This window comes from Heterocephalus glaber, unplaced genomic scaffold (assembly GCF_053883595.1).
Source record: "Heterocephalus glaber isolate CG9 unplaced genomic scaffold, H.glaber_assembly_v1.0 deba00000613, whole genome shotgun sequence".
Classification (NCBI taxonomy): Eukaryota; Metazoa; Chordata; class Mammalia; order Rodentia; family Bathyergidae; genus Heterocephalus; species Heterocephalus glaber.
The window spans coordinates 1,697,859-1,714,914 of record NW_028258152.1 but is presented as its reverse complement, the minus strand read 5'-3'; the positions used below and the strand labels follow the sequence as shown (position 1 = coordinate 1,714,914).

General features: G+C 37.8%; 1 protein-coding gene across 12 annotated transcripts in view; it reads left to right on the top strand.

Annotated features, from left to right (window-relative positions):
* The first annotated feature begins 9 nt into the window (after nucleotides 1-9).
* The window catches only part of Arfip1 (ARF interacting protein 1), a 105,980-nt gene continuing 88,933 nt past the window's right edge, over nucleotides 10-17,056 (top strand). For 4 of the 12 annotated variants that reach the window (XM_087205776.1, XM_087205778.1, XM_004869193.4 and 1 more), the window contains exons 1-2: nucleotides 133-270; nucleotides 15,141-15,198. The gene's annotated coding sequence lies outside the window, so the exon portion shown is untranslated. Of the gene's footprint in view, nucleotides 271-15,140; nucleotides 15,199-17,056 lie in introns of all 12 variants that reach the window. The other 8 variants (XM_021247903.2, XM_004869197.4, XM_004869195.4 and 5 more) reach the window with 4 other exon arrangements.

The following is a 17,056-nucleotide window of genomic DNA, read 5'->3' as shown; positions in this document are numbered from 1 at the left end:
CTCCTCACTTCCGGCTTCGCCACGCACGGTACTGGTTCTGGGGGCCTGGGCTGGGAGGTCGCCGGTGCGAGTGTCCTCGCGGGTTGGTCAGCGCGAGCCTGTGACAGCTGCGGTTGCTCCCCGCCCCTAGGAGCCGAGGTGCGTGGGGGAGGGGAAGGAAGAAAAAGTCCGGGTCCCGTTTCCGCTCTCTTCTCGCCAGGGTGAGGCGACCCCGGAGAGCAGCGGCAGGGATACTGCTCCAACTGAGGGCCGCCGGTGCCCCGCAGACAGGTGAGGGCGGAGCGGCCGGCCCGGGGCAGGCGGGGTGGAAGGTCTGAGGTGGTTGGCGGGCGGGCACGGTGCTTCTGGCTTCGCAGCTCCGGGTTTGCTGGGCTCGTCTCTCCTCTGTGCGCCGCGTCTGCCCGAGTATTCTGCCTGCGCTTTCCGCCCCTGGGCTCCTCCTGTCTCTCAGGTGCCCTGGAAACAGTAGAGAGAAGGGAGGCACCGCGACTTGGCCTGCGTTGGGTGAGAAGAGGCTGCTGGGTCCGGATACTGAGCGTCGGAACCGGCCACCTTCGGGTTTAGTGTGCAGCCCTCACTTCTCTCCGCGCCGCATTCCCCACTTCCTCGCGCGCTGGGAGGGAGACCGTAAGCGTCCCTCGGAGAGACCCCTCTGGCAGCGGTGCGGGGAGGAGCCCTGCCCGCGAAAAGTCCCGAGCCTGACTGAGGACGGCCAAGGAATGCTGGAGTTGTGGCTGTGACTTCTGGCTCGTTCCTCTGCCAAGTTACTACCGCCTACGTGTCTAGGACAGGGAAAGAGTTGGGTGTTTTTTAAAAACAAGTTTTAGACGCCACGTTTTCCCCTCTTTTTATTACTGCTTCCTTTGCTTTGCTTATCTTCCCCTTGAACCTCTTGATCTCAAAACTTGGCGCCTTCCTCTTCACGTAGATCTTTTTGGCACCCTCTTCCCTCCTTTATTTTCTTCCAGTTTAAAGCATATTTACTCAATTCTTGTTTGATAAGAAAAAAGGGAAGAGTTGTTGGAGTTTTCATCAAGGTGTTCTTTTCACCTGCAAGGGTGTGTTCACGTTCGCCATTTAATTAACTGCGTCAGTTTAGAAAGGTGCAGCCGATTGGTTGCATGTTCAGTCAGCTTTCTGTTTAAGGCTGCAGAAACTGGCCATTTCATTACTGCTCTTTCAGAGGGAGAACACTGTAGACTACATATGTTTTTCTTCCGTTGTCCTGTTTTTTGTTTGTTTTGTTTTCCTCAGTATGATCAACCCCCTCCCCTAACTAGGAAGTCTTAACACTTTTTATCTAGGAAAATAGAAAATATTTTTATTCTTAGTTTATTTTCTGGATTAAAATATACTTAAGTTACTTGGGTTCCTTTTCAAATTGATAAATTAGTTTTCCTTGGATTATGATTTGCCTTAATCCTGGGCTGTGAGTTGGGGTCTAGTATCTAAGCCTCAGTGACTTTCAAGGGTCTTCATCATTCCCACCCCTGAAATTATGTCCCGATTTTTTTGAGTGCATTTCTTTCCTCAAGGGAGAATGACCTTTTTGTTATTTTGAAATCAAAATATCAAAAGAGATATATAGTGTTCAGAGAGATTAAAAACTGCTTCTTAGAGTGTGCCTTGTTGAAGTTTATGAAAACTTTTTTTTCTTTTGGTGTGCATGTGTGTGTGTAGCTGTTGTTTTCCAAACTGTAAATGGCTTGTTTGGGGGCCAAGAGCAGTAGAATGCAAGGATTATAACTTGATACTGAAATCTTTATTTCAGTACTTGAGTATTTCTAAATTCCTTCCTAGACATACTGAAGGAAGTGACAGTGTCAACTTAGTTTGTGATTTGTGGTTTTGAGGTTTCTTTTTAGGGTTGACTGTGGCCCTTGCTTTGGCAATCGTGAGGATTTGTAAAATGATGTGTTTATCATTATTCAGTACATATTAAGTATCACCACTAGGTACAACTCAACGTAAAAAATTTAAATTTTGGTTGTAGTTGGCATTCGTTTTCTTGTTTTTTACTTCAGCCATCCACTGTGTATTTTGGCTTTACTAGAAATGGCAAATAAGATGTTTCAGTGGTGTGGTCCATAAGCATTATCTTAACCTTCTCCTTTCATTCTGTATTAGATATTTTAATGATTGCTTCTCTCTTGTAAATAAGAATCATTTCAAGTTTATTGTACATTTTAGGGCATATATTTGGTTACGGACTTGGTTGTGAAGTGTTATTTGAAGGCTGAAGTTCTAAAGGTTTGAAGGTTGTTGCATACAATTTTAGAACTTGAAGGGACCTATACAGCTCATCATAACCTCTCTGAAGTAACCAGTTTTTTCTGGTCACAAAATAAAATAATTTTCCCTTTGTGTAGCATCCTCACTTGGAGCAGTCAACATAATTTTGTAAAGAATAAATTATGCTAAATTAGTTTTCTTTAAAGGTAGTGGCAGGTTCCAGGTTCAGAAGATAAATTTTATCTAACACCATAATGACAACTACATTTGTTTATATTGTATACTGTTTGCCACACATTATGCCCAGTACTTTACATGAATATCTTATCTAATCCTCCTAGCAGCATTATAAGATGGCAAAACCCCACATTTCTGTAGATGAAGAGACTGAAACTGAGTGACTGAAGCTAAAATAATATGCCCAAACTTACACTGGTGGAGCCAGGATTTGATCCCAGGTGTCTGACTATGGTTTACAGTATATAGCTTGTATTAGTCTCTTTCTGGATGCTGGGACAAATGACATTCACAATTTAAAGGAGGAGAGGTTGATTTTGGCTCACAGTTTCATGGAGTACAGTCCATGGTCAGCAGACTCCAAGGAAGAAACAGCATGGTGAAAAGGCATGGTAGAGGAAAGCTGCTCATGCCATCATGGTGGGGAAGCAGAGAGAGAAGGAATGAGCCGAGGACAAGAATATACCCTTCAAGATCATGTCCCTAGTCTTAATAGCACAATCAGCTATGAACTCATCTGTGGACTTACCAGTTGATGAGTATGGTGCTCCCATGATCCAGTCACTTTCCAAAGCCCCACCTCTAAACAGACTTTAGAGACATTTTTAGATCTAAACCATAGCACAGCTTCTTTCTACTTATCTTTTTTGGATTAGACATTAGTGGACAGCAGACTGTTTTCTATTAGACATTAAGCAAAGGCCTTTTCCTTTATTACTCTTCAGTGGCTGAACACCTAGTTGAATGTCAAACTGAAGCGTATGATAAAAAGAAGCAAATTTAGAGGAAGCCTGTAGAGTAGTAGAAAATAGGATTTTCCCGTGGAGACAGAAAAAAGTGCATGTGTGACTGTGTGTGTGTGTGTGTGTGTGTGTGTGTGTGTGAAAAATTATATGAGGAGTGGAAAATATGAGCATACATGTTTTAAGAATAATCTTGGCATCATAAGAATCTGGAAGCATAAATATCAGAATGATAAATTTGGGATGGGAGGAATGAGTTCAACAGGGAATTTAAGGTAATATAGCTATGGATGAAAACTAAGAGGATTTGTCAGATTAGAAGATGAGTTGTAAAAAAAAAAAGATGAGTTGTACCACATACTCTGGAAGGTGATGACTTGTAAAACAAAAAGATCTGAAAGTAATCTTGTCCTTGGTTTCTACTAGCATTAGGCAGTTATGAAAGCCACTTAATAGCTCTTGTAGATTCTCAGCCATACAGTATTCTCTCTCCTTGCTCTCTTTATATATGTATATATAATTTTTTTTTCTCTTTCCTTTGTTTTTTTTCTGTTCTCCTACCTCTCCTCCTTATCTTCTAAAACTTATCGTAAGATGAGCATAGGTAGGTGTTGCTTGGTTCTGTTAGCAGTTGATTCTTATAAAACAGTATGTGGCCTTTTTTGAAATACTTCCCCTTAACAGATTTACTTATTTAAGTGAATACTGTTCTAAGTAAGTAATCTGCTTTGAAATCTACTTCTGGTACTACTGTTAATTCATATTGAGACATACAAAAGTCTAAATTTCCTGTCTGGCTTTCTCACTTTGCCTCAGTTAGTAGAATCTACATCTAAATGTAGGTGGGTTTTTTTGTTTTATTGTGTTCTTTCTTTGGTGGTGTTGAATATTATTACCATGTTCTCTCTCTCAGCTACTTAACTAAATCCAGATAGTCAAAGTTTAGTTCTAATGTTTTGCTTGGCTGCTGAGGATTATAGCTAGCTGCTTTTCTAGGATAAAAGATACCAGGTTTTCTTGGGGCATGAGTGTTTTCTCTCTCTCTCTGAGCTGTAGACCTGTGTATCTTGCTGACTAGTTGACACTCTTGGGTATCTCCAGTCCAAGATACCTAAAACTAAACTGATTTCTCCGTTTTCCCTTCCAAACCCCCAAAATGTTGGTCTGCTTTCTTTATTCCTTTTTTTCAGTGAATGATACCATTATGTTTTCATTATAAAATTCAAAAAGTAGGAGTGAACCTTACATCCCTCTCCCTGCTGCGTCAAATGTGTCAACAAGTTTTATTAATCTACTCTTTGAATCTTTCTGAGAGCGATTTCTGTTTCCACTACCACCACTTGAGTTTATTACCATCACTGTGCTTGGATATTCTACAGTAATTTCTGTTCTTGTTTGCTCACCATTCTTTTGACTCTTCTGTAATCCATTATGCATCCTGAAGGCACAGTAATTTATTTTTAAACATATCTGACTGACTGTCCTCCCTCCTCCCCTAATCCTTTTATGGGTTTCCTTTGCTTCTAGAATGAAAATAAAAGTCCTTGACAATGCATAGTTCTCTAGCCTCATTTTGGATGTGTTCTCTGAAACTCCACGTAGGCCATGCTGGCCTTTAGTCTTGTTGCTGTCTTGCTCCTCACCGTGTTTGCAGGGTTTTCACACTTGCTTTCTTTGTCTGGGCTGTTCTTTCTTTGCTTCCACTTCACTTGTTGTCTCCTAGTTAGCCTTCACACATCACCTGAAGTTTCTCTTCTTTAGGGAATACACTAACCTCCCAGATTAAAGTAATAACATTATATATTTCCATAGTTGCAGTTTATATTTCTTTGATGATAAGATTGTCTCTCTCTTCTATAGTCTACAAACTCCATGAGGTAGGGGCATCTTGTTTTCTTTTTTGCTCATGACTCCCTAGAATTTAAGATAGTACGTGACACCTGAATATTGACTTATTAAATTTCTAAATTGATGGGATTTCTAAATTATTGTGAGGATAGCATAGAGGTTTTTGTATACCCCATTTCCAGCTTCCCTCATTATTAACATATTTCATTAGTATGGTATATGTGTTACAATTAATGAACCATATTGAGATATTATTATTATTATCCAAAAATCTATGTTATTCACATAGCTTCAGTTTTTCCTTCATGCCCCTTTTCCATTCCAGATACCATTTTTCTCTTTAATCTTCAAAGTTTTTTTGGTTTGGCAGTTTCTCAGATTTGTTTTGTGACGACAGAGTTGATAACCAAGAAGACTACTGGCCAGGTAGTTTGTGGGCTGTCCTACAATTGGGATTTATCTGATGTTTTTCTCATGATTAGACAGAGTAATGTGTTTTGGGAGGAAGACCATAAGATAAAGTACTATTCCCATACATCATACTAGCTGTTTGACTTAGCTCTGTTGATGTTAATCTTGATCACTTGTCTGGAGGTTTGTCAGGTTTGTCCACTGTGAAGTTAGTCTTTTTTCCTCCTTCCATTGTATACTGTACTTTATAAAGTCTCTTTGTGAGGTGCATGAAGTGGGGAATTATGCTCCACTTCCTTAAGGGTGGAGTACATACACTTTTCAGAAGTCTTCCCTAAAGTAGATTTGCCTCTTCTCCCCCATTTGTTGATGTATTCAATCATTTGTTTATATCAACATTGACTCATGAATGGTTATACTCATGAATGGTTTTATAATCCCATAGTATTTCATTTTCTTCCTCAAATTGTTCTAGTTTTGGCCATTGGGAGCTCTTGTAGTTAATTTCTGGATTCCCTTGACATACCCCATCATTAGGAGACTGATGTTTTCTTACTGTTGTTTTGTTTTTGGTCTTTTGAATACTTTTTTTTTTAACTCTCTTGAACTACAACACGCAGCAGCCTCATGTAGTGTGATACCTGCCCCAGTCCTAAAACGAGCCATTTTTCCAAGGAGCTTTTGTTCCTTTTATTGGAGAATGGTGTTAGAAACTGACATTTGGGATCCATGTGTGCTCATTACTGCTGGGGTATTTTTGCTTCCAGGCCCTCTCAGCAGACAGAGAAAGGAAATACATGTTTATGCAGTAGCTTATGTTAGTGAGTTAGCATGGTTAGAGATGTTTTTATATGTAATTATCTGTAGCAAGCTATGCTTTTATTTACCATGAGCTTTCTTCCATTGGAAAAAATAAAAATGACCTGTGGATTTTGAGGGAGGTTTATGTGGTATAGTTTCAGGAATTTTGTAACAAAGTAACTCTTCAGTTACCCATTGCTGGGGCAATAACCCTTCATATGTGTAGTATTAAATAATAGGCAGCCTGTTTGGTCTTGGAATCAGTTGCAGCAACACTACTACTTGGTTGGTTCTTGGTTGGCTTGACTGCTGATGTTCTGGAACTCAGCTGGCCATCTGTGAAGAATGAAGCCACAATCCACTGAATAATTCGGTTTATTTACTGCTAGTTTTCTTTTTAGAGAGTAAGTCAGTTTTAAGAGACATCATTTTACTTCTCATTAGTTTGTCTGGAACAAAATCTGAATGGGAAACCTAAGACTGTCAAACAGTTAATTTTGTTACTTCATTAAAAATTGACTGTAGTGGTGGGGATGAACATAGTTGAGTATCTATTAGGTTGACTTTTAAGTTATTCCTTTTTCCTACATATAATTAAGAATTAACTATATTTGATCAAGGCTTTCTGCTTTTGAATTCTAATGAACAGCTGTTTTTTGTTGTTTGGTTTGGTTTTGGGGTTTTTTGGAGGTTTTTGTTTGTTTTGGTTTTGGTTTTGGTCTTTTTTGAGGTAGGGTCTTGCTTTGTAGCTTAGGCTGACCTTGAACTATGTATCCTTCCCTGGCCTTGAATTTGCAAGGATCCTCCTGTCTCAGCCTCCTGAATGCTGGTGTGTGTGTGCCACCACACCTGACTTCTAATAAGCAGTTTTTTGTTTCTGTTTTTGTTTTGGTACCGGGGATCGAACTCAGGACCTTGCACTTGCAAGGCAGGCAAGGCAGGCAAGGCAGGCGGTGGAACCTGTGAGCTAAATCCCCGGCCCTCTAATGAGCAGTTTGAACTTTATTAATATCAAAAAGGACTTGTGGATATCTATCAAAATAACTTTCATAGTTATCAGCTAACTGTGGATGAGAAGACAGAAGCATAATGTAAGCGATTCAGTATTATCTTATTTATTTTTATTTGGTTTTTCTGTTTATGAAAGGAAATAAAATGTCCTTTGAATATATTTTATGGTAGAGCACTTTCGGTTCAGTATCATTTATTTTTTTCTGTTAGGAAAACTGTCATCAGAGAAAGTAAAATGCTTCTATATTTTTAATTCTAAACACATAATTAATTAAGTTACTATGTATTTTAGTTCTAAAATTTTTTAGATTAACTTGAAAATAAATTCGAATTATGAAATCCAAACAAGCCTTACTCTTTCTATTTATCCATGATTAAGAAAAGGTAGACTTATTACAATAGATTTCCTTTGAGAATGAAAGAAATAGGGACATTTTCTTTAGTCTTTAACCATTCTGTGGAATATCAAAGATGAAAGAATCTAAAGAAACAAGGTCAGATAAAAGCAAACCCAAGTCTTGCTACTTTGCAATTTTAGTTTGCATATTTGCCTCCTGAGCTTGTCCTTGCCTCACCAGTCAGAACTCCTTGATGCACCTAAAATGTTACTATTTATAGTACTTTTCAAACTTTTTTTTACTAACATACTCCTATGAAAAACAATTCTTGAGACATTTCTTTGAAGACTCATATTCTATTACAAAATCAGTAAATTTCTTTGAAGAGTTGTGGGTGTAGTTTTATTCTACTGAATTTTGCTTTGAATTCCATCACCTACTTATTTTACTGAAAAAGAATCTAAATTCATATTCCAGGATGAGAGGTCATATACCATATATACTGTTTATGTCTGCCCTGTTTACGTTGTCCTTCCTGTGATTTGGGTATACTATTTTCAGACCTCTTATGGTATATAAGAACCTTAATTTGATGAGTTCAACAACACTCATCTCATAGACACTTTGGTATTGGATGTCTTGAGCCTTTAAACTCAGTGGCATCCTGCAGACTGTAAATGCAGGGGTATTTTTGTTTTTCTGTCATCTGTGGAGTCTTCTGTTTTTAGATTTGGGGATCTGGTAAATCTAGTACCTCTTGATGTGTCTTCCCAGGGTCCTAAATAGATTATAAATGCATGTAAGAGTTACAGGGGATAGACAGGCATAGTGGTACACTTCTGTAATCCCAGCACTCAGGACGCTGAGGCAGGGGGATTGTTGGAGTTCCAGGCCAGCCTGGGCTGCATAGTGAGATCAAGGCTAGCCTGATCTACATCGAGACCCTGCCTCAAAAACCAAACAAGATAAATAAAAAAAGAGTTGTATAGTTCGATCCCCCTGTACCAAAAAAAAAAAAGTTGTAGGGTATAAAATTCTCCCTCATTAAAAGTTCTTATATAGTTTCCCTCTGGTCTATTCAATTTTTCTGAAATCAGAAGGGTGCCACCATGCCCGGCCAGTAACTGTTACTTCATGAGAAAGTTGAAAAAAAAAAGAATTGCCTTCACTTTCTTTCATTCCATTGCATTATCCCTACAGTTTCCTTGCTACTTTCATTTTTACCTCAGTGGAAGAAACTTCCTTCTTCTATTTTAGGGTAATTCCTCTACCCTTTCTCAAAATTTCTGTTGTTTTTAAAAATTTTTTATTTGTACATATTTGCCATATGTAATGATCACATTCATCATAGGGAATTTGTACTGTACATAGTATATCTTAATTCTTTTTTCCCATTTCCCTCTCCTCCCTTCAACCCTTCTTCCCCATTTACAAAAGCTTTTCCCCTTTCATTCTCTTTTTAAATCCTCTTTTTCCCTGCCTTCCCTTCCATTTCTCCCTTCTTTCTTCCCCCATTTGAACATGTTCTTTCTACTTTCCAATATCTATCCTCCTTTTTGCTCCTTATTTACCCTTTAGGTTTGTCATACAAGAGAAACAATGTGATATTTAAACTTATGTGTCTGATTTATTTCACCTAACATTGTGATCTTGAGATGCATCCATTTACCAAAAAAAAAAGACTCAGGTTTATCCTTCTTTAGGACAGAGTAGAACTCCACTGTATATAAATACCACATTTTCTTTATTCATTCATCTGTTGATGGTCATATAGGCTGTTTCCAAGATTTAGCTATTATAAATTGTGCTGCTATAAACGTGGGTATGCATATATCACTGTGGTATAATGTTATTAACTCTTTTGGAAAGATAGAAAGGGCACAGCTGGATCAAATGAAAACTCTAGTTTTAGTATTTTGAGGAATCTCCATACTGATTTCCATAGTGGTTGTACCAATTTACACTTCCACCAACAATGTAGAAGAATTCCTTGCTTTTGCTATTCTAGTACTCTTCTGGTTCCATATGAATTTTAGGATTGTTTTCTGTAGTTCTGTAAGGTATGCTATTGGTATTTTGATTGGGATTGCATTAAAACTGTATAACAGTTTTGGAAGTATGGCCATTTTCACTATATTAGTTCTGCCTATCCAAGAACAGGGGATATCTTTCCATTTTCTGATATCCTCTTTGATCTCCTTTTTCAAAGTACTATAGTTTTCAATGTGTAGGTCTTTCACTTCCTTTATTAGATTGATTCCTAAGTATTTCATTTTCTTTATGCTATTGTGAAAGGTATTATTTCCCAGTTGCTCTCTCAGTGAGGTTGTTATTTGTGTAGGGGAATGCTGTTGATTTTTGAGTGTTGACTTTATGTTCAGCTATGCTACTGAATTTGTTTATGAAATCTAGGAGTCTTTTGGTGGAGTTTTGGGGGTCTTCTATGTAGAGTATCATGTCATTTGCAAATAATGATAATTTAACTTCCTCCTTTCCTATCTTTATTCCTTTTATTTCTTTTGTCTAATTTCTCTGGCTAATGTTTCCAGAACTGTATTGAATAGAAGTACTGATAGTAGACATCTTTGTCTTGTTTCTGATTTTAGAGTGAAAGCTTTCAGTTTTTGACTATTTGGTTATGTTGGCTGTTGGTTTGTCATAGATGGCTTTTATCAGATTGAGATAAAGACCATTTATTCCAATTTTCTTTAGGGTTTTTATCATGAATTGGTGTTGGACTTTGTCAAATGCTTTTTCTGCATCTATGGAGATAATCATGTGGTTTTTGTTCTTGGTTCTGTTAATGTGATGTGTTACACTTATTGATTTGCGTTTGTTTGACCATCCCTACATCCCTGGGATGAATCCTGCTTGAGCATGGTATATTACTTCCTGATGATTTGCTACATTCTGTTTGCCAGTATCTTATTGAGGATTTTTGCATTTGTGTTCATTAAGTAGATTGGCCTGTAGTTCTCTTTTTCAGTTGGATCCTTCTTAGTATCAGAATAATGCTTGCTTCCAGGAATGACTTTGTTAATGACTTTGTTGCTTCCAGAAATGACTTTCATTTTTGTTAAAGCATTTGAGGAGTAATGGCATTAAATCTTATTTAAAGTTCTTGTAGAATTCAGTAGTGACTCCATCAGGACCTGGGCTTTTCTTTGTTGGTAATTTTTAAAATTACTTCTTCAGTTTCAGTGACTCATAGTGGATTATTTAGAATTTTTGTATCTTCTTGATTCAGCTTTGTTAATTCATATGTATCTATGAATCTGTCCATTTCTTCTGAGTTTTCCATCTTATTAGAGTACAGGTTCTCAAAGTAGGTGTTGATGATTTTCAGGATTTCTGCAGGATCCATTGTGATTTTGCCCCTTTTGTTTCTAATTGTGTGGATTTGGGTTTTTTCTTTCCTTTTTTTTTATAAGGTTGGCTAATGATTTCTCTATTTTATTTAATCTTTCAAAGAATTAACTGATTAATTGATTCATTGTATTGTTTTCTTACTTAATTGCATTAATTTCTGCCCTGATCTTTTTAATTTTCTTCCTCATTTGAGCTGTGGGTTTAACTTGCTCTTCTTTTTCTAGAACCTTGAGGTTCAACATTAAGTTCTTTATTTGAGCTTGCTGTTTTTCTGATGTGGGAATTCACTGCTATAAATTTCCCTCATAAGACTGCTTTCATTGCACCCTATAAGTTCAGGTATGTTGTATCAGCATTATGGTTTAATTGTAGATACTGTCTAGTTTCTTCTTTAATTTCATCTGTTACCTATTGGTTTTTCAGGAGAGTATTATTTAATTTCTGTGTGTGTATGCAGTTTTTGTGGTTTCTTTTGCCATTGATTTCCAATTTCATTATACTATGATTTATTAATATGCATGGGATAATTTCATTTCCTTTACATGTACTTATGCAGGTTCTGTGTGCTAGTATGTGATCTGTTATGGAGAAAATCTAGTGTGCTGCTGAGAAGAATGTTATTCTGTCACTGCAGGGTGAAATACTGTAGATTTCTACTAAGTCCATTTGTTCAAAGACTTGGCTCAGTTCCGATGTTTCTTCATTGATTTTTTGTGTGTGTGTAGTTAATCTATTTTTAACAGTAGGGTACTTTGGTCCCCCATTACAATTGTATTAGTGCTTATCTGATTTTTCATATCCATTAGTGTTTGTTTTATGTAGTTGAGTGTGCTGATATTTGTTGCATATATATTTATGATTGTTATCTCTTCCTCTTAGATTGTTCCTTTAGCAAGTACGTAGTGACCTTCTTTGTCTCTTCTGATCAGTCTTGGCTAGAAATCCACTTTGTCTGCAAGTAGAATAGCTACCCCCTGCTTTTTTCTGGGTTCCTGTTGCATGGAGTATTGTTTTCCAACCTCTGACTTTCAGTCTATGAATTTTGTTTTAAGTTAAATGTGTTTCTTTTATGCAGCATATTGTTGGATCTTGCTTCTTGATCCATTCTGCCAATCTGTTTCTTTTGATTGGTGAATTGAGACTGTTCACATTGATGGTTATAACTGATAGGTATTGACTTATCCTTGTCATTTTATTATTTTCCTGTTGTTAGTTCTCTTTCTTTCCCTTCTATTTAATTGCTTGCTTTTCCTGGTAGATTCATTCTGTTGGGATTTTTGCCACTGTCGTCTTCATTGTCTTTTTCTAGAATATCTTTCAGAACTTTTTGGAGTGCTGGAGTGGTGGTCATGCATTTCTTCAGGTTTTCTTTATCATGGAAGTGTATTATTTTCCCATCAATTTTAAATGATAATTTTGTGGGGTACATCAATCTGGGCTGGAGGTTATTTTATTTTAGGGCTTGAAATAATTCACTCCAGGCTCTCCTTGATTTAAGGGTTTGTGTTGAGAAGTCTGCTGTGATTCTGATGGATATTCAGGTGAATATAGGTGATTTGTTTCTTTTCTCTATTAGCTTTTAATATTCTGTTTGTGTGTTGAATTTCTGGAATCTTGACTATTACATGCCTTGGTGTTTTGTTTTGTTTTTTTCTGATCATGTCTATTTAGGGTTCTATATGTCTCATGTATCTGTATGTCAAATTCTTTTTCCATGTTTGGAAAGTTTTCTGCTATTCCATGAACAAGTTTTTATGTTTGTTCTATTTTCTGATTTTTCATTGATTCCAATTAATCTTATATTGTTCATTTTCTTATTGTCTGCCAGATGTTGGATTGATTTTTTGTGGTCCCTTGCTGTTTTTAAGAAGTCTTTCATTTGATAATCACCAACCACAACCCTATTTTCTAGATCCGACATTCTTATATTGGTTGATTCTGCTGTGTATGCTTTCAATCGAATTTTTAATTTTCTGGGTATCTGTTTGAATCTGTTTTATGGCATCCAGTTCTTTCTTATACTAGGGATTCGTGGTTTCCATGTCTTTCTTAAACTCCTCTATTTTTAAAACATCTGTACCTACTCTAGGTTTACTAACCATTTCCTTCATTATGGTCATCATCTCTTTAATTATCTGTGTAATTATTTCTGTTTTGGCTTTGTCAAGAGAGTTTTGCATCTGTTTTGTTACTTCTACCATTTTAGCAATTTCATCTGAAACACGAACAACAAAAAAAGACCAATAGCAAAAGAAAAAAAAAAAAAAGGAAAATTTTCTGATTTCAAGCCTGGGTTATCTTCCGGGGTCTACAGTTTTGTGGCAGTGTCCAATTCAAGGTGTTACAGTGGACCCTTGAGTTATGATTGGCCTGACATATGAATAACTTGAGTTAGGACCAGAATTTTAGTTTTAACTTACAAACAAAATCTTGAGTTATGACCTGAATGCCAGCCGCTTGTGCTTGCAGATGATCTCAGATACAGATTTAACCTTGAAGAGTTCTGGAAGGAACATTACAACATCCTTTCCTATGTGGGGTTAATTGAGAAATCCTGGGCCATTGTCTGTCTAACGAACTGAGATCTGCCTGTATACAGGAGAGAGACTTTGAAGGCTGTGTAGAGGAGCCCGAACCTTGACCAACTTGAGTTACAACCAGCCCTTGAGAATGAATTGAGTTCATAAGTTGAGTCCACTGTATTCTGCTCTCACTGGTAGATGAGGGAGGCAATCAAATCCCAGATCCATACTGGAAAAATCTCAGCAAGCTGGCAGTAGGATTTGAGAATTTCAAATCCACAGAAATTCAGGCTGAACCTGGCCTCTGGTTGTGGGAGTGAGGCCTGAGTTGTTTAGCTTATAACACTATGTCTCCTTCCAGCCTGACCATGGCTCCCTGACCATGGACCTCTCCCGTGGTTGTCCCTCACTCAGTAACTGTGGGAGTTTAACACTGGAAGTGCAGAGGACCGTAATACTAATTATCCCCAAAGCAAGCTGTGAAGAGTTAACCCCACAACTGTCTTGTTTGTAGAAGTGAGTCTGACTGAAGCCTACGTGCTGAGGTCAGAATAACTCACACCCAGATTCTGTTCCCACAACTAAAACTTTCAGATTGGAAAGACAGTGTTCTAATTACAACCATATATTTTGTCTGTTCTGTTCCTAACTCGAGAATGCTTTGTCTTGTCCTTTGTGAGCCTTGTTTATATTAATTTCCATAGAAACCACATGTCACCTTTACCCCAATTGATTGCCAGTAAAAGTCAGTGCCTGGGACTGTCCAGCGCCTTTGTCAGTTACATTGGCATTGGTCGTCCTGGCCCCCACTTTCTCTCTCTTAGTTCTGTCTCTTAGTGTATTTTTTTCTCAGGCCTACATCTCAGATGGGCCAGTGGGTACTAGAGACTTACTGCAGGAGTCTCTGGCATGGAAGCCCTGAGATGATGCCAAGCTGAAGGTCCTCTGACTCCCAGGTTCAGTTGGCCTCTCCCTAAAATGGTGTCCAACCAGGCCTCTCCAGGGGATAATGGCAAACCCTTGAAATGGAATCACTCACCCGCAGTTGTAGTGCCACGGATGGCATCCACTGCTTTGTTCCACTGGTGTGTCTCTCCCTGCAGGTCTCTGAGGCCCCTACTTTTACTGTGTGTGAAGATTCAGTGTTTTTCTCGCCATGCGCCAGGGGCCATGGAGAAAATGCAGCTTGCCTCTTCCTTTTTCTGCAATGTGGTCTGACTCTTCAGTTTCTCTGTGGGAGCCACTTTTCCCTTCAGATCATCCTTCCTGGATCCCAGGGATCCACTTCCTCCCTCCTTTTCTCTCTCAAGTTGTTATTTTCCAGTGTTTGGATTCTGAATCTCAGAGAGGCAGAATTATTGCTGCTTACTGCTTTGCCATCTTCCTGAAAGTCTCTCTTAATATTATTTTTTTTAAAAAACTTTTATTTTGATCTACTTTAGACTCAGAACAGCTGCAAAAGTAATACAAGAATTCCTGCATATTCCTTACCCCAATTCCTTGATGTTAACATCTAATATAACAGTAATTATCAGGAGTAGGAAAGTAATGCTGGTATAATGTTATTAAACTATAGACTTTATTAGAATTAAAACAAATTTTCAACTACTGTCTTTTTTCTGTTCCAGGATCCTACCCAGGAACCCATACTGAATTTAGTTATTTCTCCATAATCTTTTCCGATCTGTAAGTTTCTCACACACTTTCCATGTCCTTGATGATTTTGACTTTTCAACAGATTGATTAGTTACTGTTTAGAATGTCTCCTAATTTGTGTTTGCCCCATATTTTCATGTGATTGGTCTAAGATTATTCATTTTTGGCAAGAATACCACAAAAATGATGTGTCTTTTTTACTGTGTCACATTAAGGGACTTATGATATTGATACATCTTAATACCAGTACAGTGGTACCTTGGTTCATGAACTTAATTTTCTTCACAACTGGGAAAGATGGCCACGTTCATGTTCGTGGTCACGCGGGAAAGATGGCCACATTCATGTTCATCACCCAGTGCAAACAAAGGAATTCTCAAACAAAAAACTGCCAAACATTTCTGTTTGCAAACTAAATTGTTAACAAACAAAAGCATTCGTAAACCAGGGTATCACTGTTCTTGTCACCTAGGTAAGTTGGTGTGTAGAGTTTTTCCACTACAGACTTAATGTATTTCCCTTGTTAGCTGTCTTGTGAGAATTACGTTGAGACTATGTAAATTCTGCTCTCTCCAAACTTTTGCCCCCGATTTTTTGCATCTGTTAAGTGGATCTTGTCTGCAACATTTGTGATGCTTACCTGTTTTGTAATCCTGTTTTGTTTCTATATGTCTAATTGAAGTTCTATTATAAGAAGATTCCTTTTTTCCTATTTACGTTTGTTTGTTTGTTTTTGTTTTTTTCTTTTTTTTGGTACCAAGGATCGAACTCGGGACCTTGTGCTTTCGAGGCAGGCGGCAGAACCACTGAGCTAAATCCCTGGCCCCTTTCCTATTTACTTTTACTTGCTTGTTTGCTTATGTCAGTATGGACTCATGTTTGTTTTATTCTGTGTGTTTCAATGCACTTCTCTCATTTGTTTTGTTGGTCAGTTTATTCCAGTGTTGGTTGTTAAGGGCTCCTTCTGTATTTGGACAAGCCTTACCTTTTTTCTGTTTTTAAAAATTTCCTTATATTCTGATACCAAAAGATATTCCAGGCTCACCTTGTATTTTTCCTGCCTCAGCCCCAGGATCAACTGCTTTTCCGAAGAGCCTTGGTTCTTTTTATTGGAGAATGGTGTTTTAGAGACCAAGATCTGGGGACCAAGCATACTTGTTACTGTAGTGTCGTTGCTTCTAGGCTTCTCAGTGAACAGAGCTAGGAAAATAAACTGATGCACATAGACACACTCTTATATTAAAGCCATGTTTATTCTGATACCTCTGATTCTAGCTTGACCCCACGGGATTCCTCTTAGCATTTCTCCTTTGTTTTTTTATACCTTCTTTCTCTGTGAGAAACCAAGTTATCATGATTTGTATTCTATTTCCATTTCTTTCCTTGTCTTCTTCCTAGGGTTACTCATTGATAATGCAGTTACGTTCATTTATTGGTGTTTCTATACCATTTTGAGTTCCTACCATAACCTGGTTTTTTAATTATTCGGTTTTTAAAAACCTTTTTTATTTTTTGAAGGATATTTTTTGAAGAATACTATGACTAAGACTAATATTATGACTATGACTAAGTCAGAATTAGTAAAAAATATATATTCAGAGACATGTCACTCTCTCCTTATGCCTGCTACCCTGTTCTCATTCCCTCCATTTTTTCCCTTCTACCCCTTTCCCATCTTCCCCTTCTAGGTAACATACCTCCTTTATTTCTGGTTCACCCTTCCTGTATTTCTTTTCTTTCATTGAGTACAACATGTATTTTCCTATATCCCCCTTCATTCTTGCATAGTATTGCTCTTTTCTGGACTTTTCTTTTTAAAATTAGCAGTACAGTTGTCCCCCATCTGTGGGAGATACATTCCAGATTCCTCATAGATAACCAGAATCTT